The sequence below is a fragment of the Saimiri boliviensis genome, chromosome 10, assembly GCF_048565385.1.
Source record: "Saimiri boliviensis isolate mSaiBol1 chromosome 10, mSaiBol1.pri, whole genome shotgun sequence".
Classification (NCBI taxonomy): domain Eukaryota; kingdom Metazoa; phylum Chordata; class Mammalia; order Primates; family Cebidae; genus Saimiri; species Saimiri boliviensis.
In genome coordinates this window covers 66,777,434-66,791,681 of record NC_133458.1, presented here as the reverse complement: position 1 = coordinate 66,791,681, position 14,248 = coordinate 66,777,434, and the positions used below count along the sequence as shown (strand labels likewise).

Here is a 14,248-nt window from a genome sequence, read left to right as displayed (position 1 = left end):
CGCCCGGCCTCACCTGTTTCTTTTTACTTCTTAAAAATGTAGCTTTTAAGGCAGGGTACTGTCGCTCCTGCCTGTAACTCCAACACTGGGAGGCCGAGCTGGGAGGATCAGTTGAACCCAGAGTTCGAGATCAGCCTGGACAACATGGCGGGACCCTGTCTCTACAAAAAATACAAAAATTAGCCAGGCATGGTGGCACACACCTGTAGTCCCACCACTTTGGGAGGCAGAGGTGGGAGGATTGCTTGAGTCCAGGAGGTCGAAGCTGCAGTGAACTATGATTACACTACTACACTTCAGCCTGGACAGCAGAAGGAGACTCTGTCTCAACAACAACAACAAAAAGTAGCTTCTAGAAAACGTTAAATTATATATGTGGCTTGAGTCATATTTCTATTGCATAACATTTGTCTTGACAACTTCCTTTCTGCTTTTGGCTTCAGAATGTTATAAAGACAATGAAATCACTAGTATAGGGCTCTTTGAGTTTTCTTAAGGAAACACATTGTGTAACTATAAGCTAAATTATTGAGGATGACAGTCAGCCAAAAAGTGTGCCAGTTCTCTACAGGCCTAAGATCCTAAGATAATGTTACTGACCGAGTTCGTGGTTTTGTGTTGTTTTTCCTACAGTGGTGATGAGTTTGCACAGTCATCTGTAACATTTCTGTCCTCACCCACCTTCCTCCCTCCCTGTATTCCCTCATGATGGAAACTGCATATTTTTGAAATACCTGGCCCAGGTTAAGAATGCAGTTCTCCAGCCATGGAAATTTTTCTCTTTGCAAAGTCCTCAGTTCTGTAGGTTTGAACCTAAGACTACTTAACGTGATATTTTCATTATCTGGGCTACTTAAGCAAGCAAATTTCAACTGTTAGTAATTAGATCTATAATCATAATCATAGAATACTCTTGGTTCTCATATTCTAAATGTGGTCGATTAGACTATACTCGTAGATTGAAAAAAATCACACACTTGCTCTAACCAAGAAATTTGTTATTTGTTGTAAATTTATATCTATGGAAAGTCTCATGTTACCCGTTAAGTCATATTTTTATTTACACATAGCAGCATTTAAAATATAATTATAAGACACTGGAATTATTGAGGGTGATATAGCTATATTACTCTATCCGAGGCCTTCAATAGCAATAAGAAAATACAAAATCAGATAGAACCTCATTAATCTTCTTTGCCTGCTCATATCTGTTTCATTTTATTTTATTTTATTCATTTTTTGGAGATGGAGTCTTGCTCTGTCTCCCAGGTTGGAGTGCAGTAGCATGATCTTGGCTTACTGCAACCTCTGCCTCCCAGGTTTTAATAGTTCTCTTGCCTTGGCCTCCTGAGTAGCTGGGATTACAGGTGCATGCCACCATGCCGGGCTAATTTTTGTATTTTAGTAGAGTTCGGGTTTCACCATGTTGGCCAGGATGGTCTCAAACTCCTGACCTCAAGTGAACTCACCTTGGCCTCCCAAAGTGCTGGGATTACAGGAATGAGCCATCGTGCCTGGACTTCTTTTTATTTTATTGAGACAGAGGCTTGCTTTGTGACCCAGACTGGAATGCAGTGATGCAATCATGGCTCACTGCAGTCTCAAACCCCTGGGCTCAAGTGATCCTCCTGCCTCAGTCTCTTGAATAGCTGGGACTACAAGCATGTGCCACCTGTAGACCAGGTGGTACACAGGTGGCACACGCCCATAGTCGCAACTACTCAGCTATGCCTGGCTAATTTTAATTTTTTTGTAGAGATAGGGGTCTTGCTAATGCTGTCCAGGCTGGTCTCAAACTTCTAGGCTCAAATTATCCTCCTGCCTCGCCCTCCCAAAGTGCTGGGATTAGAGGCATGAGCCACCATGCCCAGCCTTGTATCTGCTTCTACCTTCTTTTTCTCTCCAGTTAAGCGAAGGACATGCCTTCGCTCTCAATTTTCAGTCTCTACCTTTGTGCTTTGGATTGTCTCCTCCCTTCCTCTCAAAGACCTCACTGCTTTGCTTTACCCTTTTCTCTCCTGCATGTCACTACATCCTACCTTACTAGATCAGTTCCTCCAGCAAACAGACAGCCATAGAATCTCCCATCTTTAAACAAAAAACAAAGAAACACGCAAACACCTCCTTTGGCCCCTTCCATTTATAGCTTTTCTACTCCCTGTACACAGCAAAATCTTTCAACAAGAGTTTTCTAGGGCTCTGATTCCATTTCTTTACCTCCCATTCATTCTTTTTCTTCATTTAAATTATCATTTATTTTTATTTTATAGGCTTTTTGGGTGCTTTAATTATTTTAAAAAAATTTTAGTGTATAACATGATGCTTTGAAATATGTATATATTGTGGAATGGCTAAATAAACTAAATTAACATATGCATTATCTCACTTTTTCTGTGGTGAGAGAACTTAAAATCTACTCTTAGCAATGTTCGAGAATGCAATACATTGTTATTAACTGTAGTCACCATACTATACAATAGATCTCTTTAACTTATTCCTCTTATCTAACACAACTTTTCTGTCCTTTGATCAACACCTCCCCAACCCTTAGTAACCACCATTGTATTCTCTGCTTCCATGAGTTCAAATTTTTAGATTCTATACATGAGTGAGGTCATACGGCATTTCTTTCTGTGCCTGCCTTATTGTACTTAACAGGATGTTCTCCAGGTTCATCCATGTTGTTGCAAATGACAGGATTTCCTTCTTTATTAAGGCTGAATAGTTTTTCATTGTGTACATATACCACATGTATTTTATCCATCCATTCATTCATTCATTGATGAACACAGTTTGATTCCATATCTTGGCTATAGTGAATAGTGCTGCAGTAAACATGGAAGTGCAGCTGTCTCTTTTACATACTGATTTCATTTCCTTTGGATAAGTACCCGTAGTGAAACTGCTGGGTCATATGGCAGTTTTATTTTTAATTTTTGAGGAACCTCCATACTGTTTTCTATAATGGTTGTGCCAATCTACATTCCTACAAACAGTGTGCTAGGGTTCCCTTTCCTCCACATCCTCACCAACACTTGTTATCTTTTGTCATTTTTATAATAGCTATTCTAATAGTTGTGAGGTCATATGTTATTGTGGTTTTCATTTGCATTTCTTTAATGATTAGTGATGTTGAGCATTTTTTTTCCCATATACCTGTTGATCATTTGTATGTTGTCTTTTGAGAAATGTCTATTCAGGTCCTTTGCCCATTTTTTAAATTGAGTTATTTGTTTTCTTCCTATTAAGTTTTTGAGTTCCTTATATATTTTGGATATTAACTCCTTCGCTGATAAATGGTTTGAAAATATTTTCTCCCATTCCATAGGGTTGTCTTTTCATGCTGTTGATTCTCGTCTTTGCTATGCAGAAGCTTTTGAGTTTTATATAATCCCATTTGTGTGCTTTCACTTTTGTTGCTTGTACTTTGGGGGTCATATCCAAAAAGTAATTGTCCAAACCAGTGTCACAGAGCTAACTCTCTTTGTTTTCTTCTAATAGCTCTGTATTTTCAGCTCTTATGTTTAATCTTCAATCCATGTTGAGTTGATTTTTGCATATGGTGTGGAATAAGGGTCCAATTTTATTCTTTTGCAATAGATATTCAAATGTCCTAAAATTATTTGTTGATGAGACTGACCTTTCCCCATCCCATTCATTTTTCAACTCTTTATGATTATCTTTCTTTCCCCTACTGAAATTGCTCTTATTAAAGGCAACCTAAGACTTCCATGCAAGAGACCTTTCTGTCTCCATGTTACAGTGTTCTTATTGTGCATGTGATACAATTGGCCACCCCCTCCTTTAAGTACTCTTCTCTTGACTTCCATGAGGCTATATTCTGGTTTTCTACCTACCCAACTGGCTATGCATTTTCAATATCCTTTCTAGCTCCTTTGCTTCTATTAGACTTCTCAATGTTGGGGACCTTCTGATTCCTTGCACCTCTTCTCATTTAGCCTCTCCCTAGATGCTCTCAATTATTCCTGTGGATTTAAATGCTATCTAATTACCAATAATTGCCAAATATATATCTCCAAACTATATATCTCCTTTAAACTCCAAAATCTCATATCCTTATAATTGAATTTCAACCATATGTCTCAAACTTAACATGTCTATACATGAAATACTGATGTGCTCTTCTCATACAAAAAAAAAGAGAAAAGAATAAGAATAAGGCAAACAAAAAGAAAAGAGGAAGAAAAAGAGGATAGAAGGAAGGGTCAAAGACAAAATAACAAGTTTAGTTTAAAGAACTAATTAGCTTTTATTTGTGATTCTAGAACCAGGCAATCCCTACAAAATAGAATTAGTATTCTGAGGAGCTGAGGGGAAGAGATTGACTATATAGGCTGGAGAAACAGAAACTGAGAACAAAACGTGCATTGGTCATTTCAAAGTTACTTCTTTGTAAAGGTTAAAGCAGAAGTGACTTATTTATCATGCTGGCTAAAACTAGCTTGTTTGGGGATTTGGCTATTATCTCTGTTTCCCCTGATTTCTCTGAAGTTTAGATAAACAGCTTAATTTAAGCTTGGTGGCTTGGAACTTCAGCATTAGTAACTCTGTTTTGTTTGGTCTGTTGGGCTTAATGTAGTTTAGTTCAAACCAGTGGCCTCCTATACATTTTATTTAACAGAAAGAAGAAAGGAAGAAAGGAAGGGAGAGAGGAAATAATGTGTGTTTTTGCTCCAGGCAAAAAATCTAGATGTCCCTTAGTCAACTGCATTTAATCCATCAGCAAACTGTGTTTGGCCTAGCTCCAAAATATGTCTCAAACCCATTACATTCTGCGGATGCCCACTGCCACTACTCTAGACCATTATCTCTTATCTGGACTACTACAATATTCTCCCAACTGATCTCCCTGTCTCTGCTCTGAAATCTGCCCAGCTCATTTTCAGAACAGCCAAAGGGATCTTTTAAAACCATAAATCAGTTCATGTCACTCTCCTGTTTGATGGTTCAACAACTCCCCATTGTACTTGGAACAAAATCCAAACACCTGATCCCCACTTAAGGCATGGTTCAGCCTTGCCTAAAGGCTTCACCTTGTGCACCTCCAACCCATACTCATCCCCACCCTGGAAACTTCGTATTTGCCGGATCTTTCAAGGTGGAATGCTCTCCTGTCTCTAATCTCCTCCCCCATTTGAATGAGAGTTTCCTTTTCATCCTTCAGTTTTCAGTTTAAGCGTCCTCTCATAGATTCCTTGTGGGATTACCCCTTTTAAAGCAACCCTACCCAGTTATTTTCTCACAAAGCATTTTTTGTTTCCTTTCTAATATTTCTCACAATTCTCATTACATATTTTTGTACATTTGCTTTCTTGACTCTCAGACCCTGCCTATCCTTATCTCATTGTGGATAAGAGGATTGACATACTGGCTGAGATAAGGCTCTGGTACTGTAGCCATGCCCCTCCTTTCTCTCATCTTTTAAAAGTCAGCCTGTCTGTGGAGTCTTCATTTGTTTATGTACCCTTATCATTAGTTTCCCAAGAACAGGCCGGTGCTGCCTATAGTTGGGTGAGAAAGTCCAGTTAGGTCTGAAGTATTAGGAAGCCTACCATGACTGCAGCAGCTCCATCAGAAGAACATTTACATCTTGATCTAGATCTCAGTGGCTTTAAAGGTAGAGAAGAGAGGGGGTGCTATATATTGACCCCCATAAACACCAATATCTTTCCTGACATGAATCAAGATTTAGGTCTGTGCCTTTTCTTTTGTTTTTAGGTCTGTGGCTTTTCATTTTTTGGTTTTGTTTGTTTTTTGAGATGGAGTCTCACTCTGTTGCCCAGGCTGGAGTACAGTGGCACGATCTCAGCTCACTACAACCTTCACCTCCCAGGTTCAAGCGATCCTCGCCTCAGCCCCCCAGTAGCTGGGATTGCAGGCACGTGCCACCATGCCCTGCTAATTTTTTGTATTTTTAGTAGAGATGGGGTTTCGCCATGTTGACCAGCCTGGTCTCGAACTCCTGACCTCAGGTGATCCACCTGCTGCGGCCTCCCAAAGTGCTGGGATTATAGGCATGTACCTCTGCGCCCGGCCATTGGCTTTTTTTTGTTTTTAAGCAATGGTATTCTTTCTTCGAAGCATGTGCCTGTGAGTACCATTATGTGTAGAAAAAAAAAGAATAAAAAATAAATGCAGAGACATTGGAAATATTGTGATTACAATGAATGACTATATTATCACTTTTTACGTAATTTATCATTGTTTCTGCAAGTCAATGAAATCCCATTAAAACTGAAAAACAATAAGGAAATTTCATTCGTTCACATAACAGAATATTTGGGGACTTATCTGGATCAGATAGAGTTTGATTTAGTCAAATGACCACTACTGGAATGCAGTTCCTTTCTCTTTCTTGGTCCTGCCAAGAACTCTGAGAAACTCAAGATGGAAAAAAAAAATTGTAATAAAAACCAATAGCATTGGATCACTTAAATAATGTAATTGGAATATTTGTAACTAAAAGGATAAATGCTTGAGGGGCTGCATACTCCATTCTCCATGACATGCTTGTTTCACATTGCATGCCTGTATCAAAACATCTCAAGTACTCTATAAATATATACAGCTACTATGTATCCACAAAAATTTAAAACAAAAAAAGTTTTTAAAGGCACTTATGCCTTTATGGTTGCAAGATAGCTATCAGAGGTCCTGGTGCGACATTTCCCCACTCATGTTCAGCAGCAAAGAAAGCATCTCTACCAATAGCAGATATATTTAATGTTTGTATGCTTGCTTTCTCCATAGAAGCATGAGCATAATCTCTTGGCCTGGATTATTTGCTTAATTGAACCAATCAGTTCCTATAGCCAGGAGTATGGGATATACTGAATGGCCTAGGTCAGCAATCAGGCTTTGTTCGCAGAGTTGACATGGGCTCAATCACAAAAGCCAGATAATTGGGAATGAGTTGGGGGTACTCTTGCTGAGGGAAGCAAGGGACATATGCTGAACAGAGGTAGCCAGTCAATGTCTGTGTACATGTGGAAAGAGAGACCTGAATTCCCATGTGCCTGGTATACCGTGTACAGCCCCTCCAATCAGAATCAGCCTTTTGTCATTTAAAATCTCTCTATCTTCAGGAATATTTGTGATCTTCCTTTCCTCCTTGTGGTTTTTCTTTCTTTTCCTTTCTTCTTCTTCTTCCTTTCTCTCCTTCTTTCTTTTCTTTTTTTTTTTTTTTTTTTTGAGACGGAGTTTCGCTCTTGTTACCCAGGCTGGAGTGCAATGGCGCAATCTCGGCTCACCGCAACCTCCGCCTCCTGGGCTCAGGCAATTCTCCTGCCTCAGCCTCCTAAGTAGCTGGGATTACAGGCACGCACCACCATGCCCAGGTAACTTTTTGTATTTTTAGTAGAGACGGGGTTTCACCTTGTTGACCAGGATGGTCTCGATCTCTCGACCTCGTGATCCACCCGCCTCGGCCTCCCAAAGTGCTGGGATTACAGGCTTGAGCCACCGCGCCCGGCCCTCTCTCCTTATTTCTTTCCCTTTTTCTTTCTTTTTAAAAATTGAATTGGCCAGGATTATAAAATATCTGTGCACAAATGTTGCTGTCTTATTTACAGTGCCCTAAAGAAGCTTTATTTCTTATGTTATGTTATGTTATATTATTTTCTTTTACTTGATTTCTTCAGACAGGGTCTCACTCTGTTACCCCGACTGGAGTGCATGATCACGGCTCACTGCAGCCTCAACCTCCTGGGCTCCAGTGATTATTCCTGCCTCAGCTTCCATAGTAGCTGGGACTACTACAGGCACACATCACCACACAAGGTTAACTAAAGAAGCTTTTGAAAGAGTTTAAAGTTTAAGAAAATATGTGCTAAAGATGAAGGAGAAAAAAAGCCATCCCACAGGACAATATATGAGATTGGCCTCAACATGTATCCACAGGCCAAGGTGCTAAAGCACCAAATGAGTGAAGGCTTGGAAAAACAAATGCTACAGATCAGCAGTCTTCAAGCAAAGGAGGGAAGGTATGTGGAGTCTTCCTAAGGGGTAAGTGCGCATGGATAGTTTCAAAGGAATAGGTTTTCTGATAAGCTTGTCCTGTGGTCAAGTCATTGGGCTATTCTTTCCTGTCTTCCTTGCACAATCATCTTGTTGTTATCACTTGATAATATAGAAAGGCATACCTCACACCTATCCCAAGCCTACAAATGCATTGCCTTGGGTACACAAACCTCTAGAACACTCAAGAAAGGGGAGAAAATGATTGCAAAAAGGGGATAATTAATCCTTTTGCAAGATAGATAGATTCCAATTCTCTGCTTTTCACCAAAGTGAAAGACATCTAATCAAGTCCTCAGAGGAGAGATCACTAAAAAACATCTTGATGATAGGTTACCATGCAATTTTTTTGGTATGTAACTGAAGAAGAATTCAAAGAATTGAGCCCAATTGCCATAACAAAACTCTCATTCCCACTTATTTAGCTGGAAAGTTTCTCAGCACCTATAGCAATCAAATCAGCACTGATATGACATAGCTATTCCTGTTATATTTACCATGGATATGGGCGAAAAAAATACTACCCATCTCAGTAAGAACTGCAATTCCAATGCAATTTTTTATATTTAGTAATTACCTATCAGTATTTATAATATATTTTGTTGTTTTAAGAAATTGAGTCGATTTTTTTTTTTTTTTTAAGATAGAATCTCTGTTGCCAAGCAGGAGTGTAGTAGCAGGATCTTGGCTCACTGCAACCTCTGCCTCCTGGGTTAAAATGCTTCTCCTGCCTCAGCGTCTGGAGCAGCTGGGATTACAGGTATGCGCCACCATGCCCAGCTAATTTTTCTATTTTCAGTAGAGATAGGGTTTCACCATGTTGGCCAAGATGGTCTCTTCCTGCCTCAGCCTCCCAAAGTGCTGGGATTATGGGCATGAGCCAGTGCACCTGGCCAAATTGTGTAGAATTTTCTAACAGAGTTGAATGGTCACAGAAAATTTAAAATTATTTCCATTTTTTACATATTTTTGTTGCAGAGAAGTATGTACTTATGTAATTTTTTAAAGTAGAAAAATAGTAGGAAGAGGAATGGAAATATAATTTCAAGGAGTAAATAAACAAAACAAAAGTTCTTCTATAGGTAAAGAAGAACTTTATAATGTAAATTTTAAAAGTCTATAATGGACAGCCTGAGGGCTCTCCTTAATGTTACACATTGAGAAATTGTTAAGAGTAGATTTTAGGTGCTCTTACCACACACACACAACACACACAAACAAAAACACATACACATAAAAGGTAACTATGGAAGGTGATAGATATACTATTTTGTTTGACTGTAGTAATCATTTCACTGGATATATGTATGTCCAAAATCATGCTATATACCATAAATATATACAATAAACAGTAAATTAGGTAGTAGGATAAGGCACCAAATTGCTATACTATTTAGATCTCACTGTGTAGATATCAACTAATAATGTGACCATTTATTTTAAAATGTCATTATATATATATATATATATATGTATGTATGTATATACAACTCTTTATGATAAAAATGTTATGCACCAATTTTAAAATATATTGAAAAGTATATTACTTTTTAAGATATTTTAGGACTGCATGTGTGAAAATGTCTGGAGACAACGAAAAGAGAAAATTATATATTAGACAAGAAAACAAAGAAAGAACAGGCCCACTGTTGAGATTGACTGTGTAATGCAATATGATGACAAAGGAGCTGTCTTCTCACATTTGCTTTTGTGTCCTTTACCACAAAGAAAGATCAGAATGATTGAATGGACCTTCCTAAAAGGGAAGAGAAGTTCAAGATGGAAAAATAAATTGTAACAGAAATTGTATCCATCTCCCTTGGGAACCAGCAGAGGGGAGTGAGAATAGCAAGGATAAGAGCCAGACAGAATTGACTCAGAATTCTGACACTGCCAGTTAATATCTAAGTGCCCTTGGACAAGATGCTTCACTCACCTCATCTGTATTATGGACATAACGTGATTTGCCACAGAGGGTGAAATTTCCTAATGGACCTAAAGTGCTTTGCATAGGGTCAAGCTTTGCAAAACATTAATAGTAGCTATTGTAATTATCATGTAGCTATAGACTTTAGAGCAATTTAACTTCCTTGAGCTTCACCTTCCTCCTAGGATTACTGTGAGGATTAAATTGACAGTAAATATGAGGAGTACTTATAACACAAAGAAAGCATTCAATAAATGTTAGTTCTGGCTGGGCACGGTGGCTCACGCCTGTAATCCCAGCACTTTGGGAGGCCAAGGCGAATGGATCACAAAGTCAGGAGTTTTAGATCAGCCTGGCCAGAATGATGAAACCCTGTCTCTACTAAAAATAAAAAAAAAAATAAAAAAAAAAAATTAGCTGGGTGTGGTGGCACGTGTACCTGAAGAAGAATTGCAATCCCAGCTACTCAGGAGGCTGAGGCTGGAGAATTGCTTGAATCCAGGAGGTGGAGGTTGCAGTGAGCCAAGATCATGACACTGTACTCCAGCCTGGGCGACAGAGCAAGACTCTGTCTTTAAATAAATGAATGAATAAATAAAATATTAGTTATTTCCCCCACCCCTTCCTTCTCTATTTTCCTATTTATTTGCACAATTCTATGGTATCCTTGATGGAATATCATGAAAAAGAGACTAATTGCAAATGCCTATTTATAGAATAACATATTACTTCTATTGTGTCTACCAGTAAAAAGGCTAAACCCGAAATGACTGTTATTTTTGATGAGACAAGTGATGAGGGTCTCATACTCAAAGTGAATCTATCCTTGTAGGGTATAACCTTTCTGCTTTCCTAGCAAATCTTGTTAATGACAAAATTATCATGAAATTGTGGAAGACAAATATGTTGCTGATCTATGACCCTGTAGTCAATTGTCTCACAAAGAGGACCTCCTCACAAAGAAAATAATTCTTCCTACATGTTTCCTTTTCTCTTACAAGTGAAAAGATAAAGCATTTATCAATTGGTGGCAACAAATGCTGTTGATTAATGTGATTCACTTATTTTAGAGGGTACTAAGCATCCCCGCTTTTTGTAGCTTTGCATACAAAACAAAGCATAGTTTGGGATGAGCTTGGATGCCTAGGAGGTAGTCAGGGAACCAAGCTTCACTGAACATGCAGGGAATATGTTTAAGGCTACTTCCACCATTTTAATCTGTGGGTCAATATTCATTAATTTCTTCTTAGAAACAAGCTGCCAAGTTGCTGCTCCCTGTTGAGGAGGCAGGTATGATAAATAGTCAAAATGCATAAGAAGGCCTTCTATCAGCCAAGATCCCAGCAGGAAACTAATGGCACACTGCAAAGGGGTGAAAGAATTATTGCCGAAACTAGACAGTGGGTATGTGGACGTCTGTTACACTATTCTCTATGTTTGAAATGTACTGTAATAAAATATATACAAACAAACGCAGGAGTGTGAAAGAGAGACTAATGAAAGAATGACTTACAAAGATGTGGACAGGTTAAAGAAAAGTCACAAGGGAAGGTGAAATCTACTTCCCTTCTCCAGTGATGCCCCCCATGTCCCAACTACCCCCAGGGTCGCACAGTAGGGAGTGCTCCCAGGAGTAGGCTTGAAGAACAAAGGAAAAGGGGGCAACCCCTGGAACCCAGGGAGACCTATAGCTGCAAGACAGGGCCACCCATCAGGAATTGTGGACTTTGGTGGAAGAAAACAGTCACTATTGACTGAAGCCCACTACGTAATTTGAGCAGCCCAGTGCAAGTTGACAAAGGGAAGAAAAAAGTGTGGTAAAGGTACTAAAGTATAAAGTTTTTGCTTTCCTTCTGCAGTCTCTTTCTCTTTCCTCGAATTGTCATGTTTCTAAAATTTCTAACACTATTTTAAATAAAGAAAACATTAAAACTGCTAGTGAAAAAATATAAGACAAAAAAGAAAACATTGTAATTTTAAATTATTAGCATGAATCTTACCATTTCTCTTGTGCAATGCCAGTTGTAAACGCCATTATAAGGGCATTTAACTCTCATACAGAATCATGAAAATTATATACTTATATTTCAGTTTGTATGTATATACATATTTTGTTCCTACTGGAACAGTGGATATAGCGCACCAAACTAACTGGACTGTTTCATTTCACTTTCTTATACATTATGCCAACATTCTATTTTAGCTTACTGATGAATAAGGAAGGACTGAAAGGAAAAGGAACTATGGCTCGCCCTATCTTCCCCTTTCCTTCTATGACATCATTTTTAGGGTACGTGGTTAGGAAGTAACAGAGAAGTAACATGAGAAAGGATATCATAAGGCTCCTTGATTGTTTTGTACGTGTTTCTCAAATTGCATTGTCTTTTTCTGAATTTGAAGCCAGTTGTCGTTGAAATAAAAAGCATGACATCTCGGGGCTTTATCAGTTGTACCTTATACTTGCTTTGGGTCTCCCTGAATTCCTGTGTGTAGTGCACAGGTACATAGGAATGCTATGATCATGGGGACAATGGAAATACTATATTCAAATGGAGCAACTGGAAATGGCAGACACATATATTTCATGTAACCCCTCTGCTCACATATATGTTCCACGTTCCCTTTGACTTCACTTATAAAACACACAAAGATAAAATTACATACCTCAGCATCATATGCAATATACCCTTATAATGAACTTGTCTCTGTACCCCCAAATCTAAAATAAGAGTTGAAATTTATAAAACAAGATAAAATTAAGAATTTTGCCGGGCGCGGTGGCTCAAGCCTGTAATCCCAGCACTTTGGGAGGCCAAGGAGGGTGGATCATGAGGTCGAGAGATCGAGACCATCCTGGTCAACATGTGAAACCCCGTCTCTACTAAAAATACAAAAATTAGCTGGGCATGGTGGCACGTGCCTGTAATCCCAGCTACTCGGGAGGCTGAGGCAGAATTGCCTGAGCCCAGGAGGCGGAGGTTGCGGTGAGCCGAGATTGCGCCATTGCACTCCAGCCTGGGTAACAAGAGCGAAACTCCGTCTCAAAAAAAAAAAAAAAAGAATTTTAAGACAGTGACAGAAAAGCATTAAACCAAATGTAGGGCCCTTAAGAATGGGGTCCTATTGACTCCGTACGTTGTACACTCATGAAGCCTGCCCTGCTGCCAACCCATTGTCAAAGAAATCAGCACTCTCCTCCAGTCTTCTCATTCCCTACACATGATCCCACTGGGGGACCCGATGGCAATGGAGCCAGGGAAGCATCTACAGAGAGTAGCCACCTGGACTACAGACCAGGGGAGAGAAGGGTGGAGATTAGGCTTGGAGGAGCAAACAGAATATGCAGCATAGGCTGCTAGCCCCCAAACCTCTTTCCAACAAATTCTATTCCTTCGCAATCCAGCTAGGATAATAAGGGGAGGTCGACCTCAGGTGTGGGGCCTGGTGCATATGCAGTTATGAGCCACTTCGAAATAAACAAATAAATAAATAAATTTTTAAAATCACACATATAAATTAGGCATGAAACTGATTATTAATTTAGAATGATAAAAGAAATCAGTAAGTCCCTTCTGAGGACTCGAGGAAATCTAACAGAGATGCCTATGCAATTCTATTTTCTAATTGCGTGCTGGCTTCCCCTCCTCACCTGGAATACTTTATACCTCCAAGCAACTCCCACCACTCACAGAGGCCTGGGGAAGTGAGGAGTCTGGAAGCTTAAGTGTTATTACCTTTATGGCAAATTCCTCTGTAGACCCCAAAACTAAGAACATAGAATTAAGTAACTGCGGAGAAGCAGGCATTTTCTAACAAGTTATAATGCACACCAAAGGCAATGAACCCACATTTTGGGCTCTTCTGACCTAGCGTTGTTTCACTGTAGTTAGGAAGTTCCACCGAATTTCACTACATAGGGAACTGGGGTGGTAGTGGATAGTCACGACCACTCCTTTGCATTCTTGACGTCTTTTCTATTCCTTCCATTGTTTGCTGGGTTGGAATCAGGTAAAGGGCAAGCTACCTGAATGCAGAAGTCATTCTGCATTCCCCGTGTAGCATTTTAATTGAAGTCTGGAAATATGACTAAAAGTTGTCTTTTTATTTTTTGAGTCAGGGTCTTACCTCACCCAGGCTGGAGTGCAGTGGCCCTTTGGGGCTCACCACCACCTCAAACTCGTGGGCTCAAGTGATCCTCAGCTTCCCAGTGGACTTTGTAGACAGACTGATATGGAGTCTCATGGCACAAGAAGATTAAACAATGTCTCCAATTTTAATAATTTT

General features: G+C 39.4%; 1 protein-coding gene and 1 long non-coding RNA gene across 4 annotated transcripts in view; one reads left to right on the top strand and one right to left on the bottom strand.

Annotated features, from left to right (window-relative positions):
- Positions 1 to 14,093, top strand: part of LOC141580084 (uncharacterized) — a 27,990-nt gene extending 13,897 nt beyond the window's left edge. Inside the window, exons 2-3 of one of the 2 annotated variants that reach the window (XR_012512097.1) lie at positions 7,662 to 8,003; positions 8,681 to 14,093. This is a non-coding gene — a long non-coding RNA (uncharacterized LOC141580084). Of the gene's footprint in view, positions 1 to 7,661 lie in introns of both variants that reach the window. The other variant, XR_012512096.1, reaches the window with a different exon arrangement.
- Positions 1 to 14,248, bottom strand: part of CDK14 (cyclin dependent kinase 14) — a 689,971-nt gene that overhangs the window by 586,578 nt on the left and 89,145 nt on the right. For both annotated transcript variants that reach the window (XM_074379395.1, XM_074379396.1), the window contains exon 3: positions 14,090 to 14,248. The gene's annotated coding sequence lies outside the window, so the exon portion shown is untranslated. The remainder of the gene's footprint in view (positions 1 to 14,089) is intronic.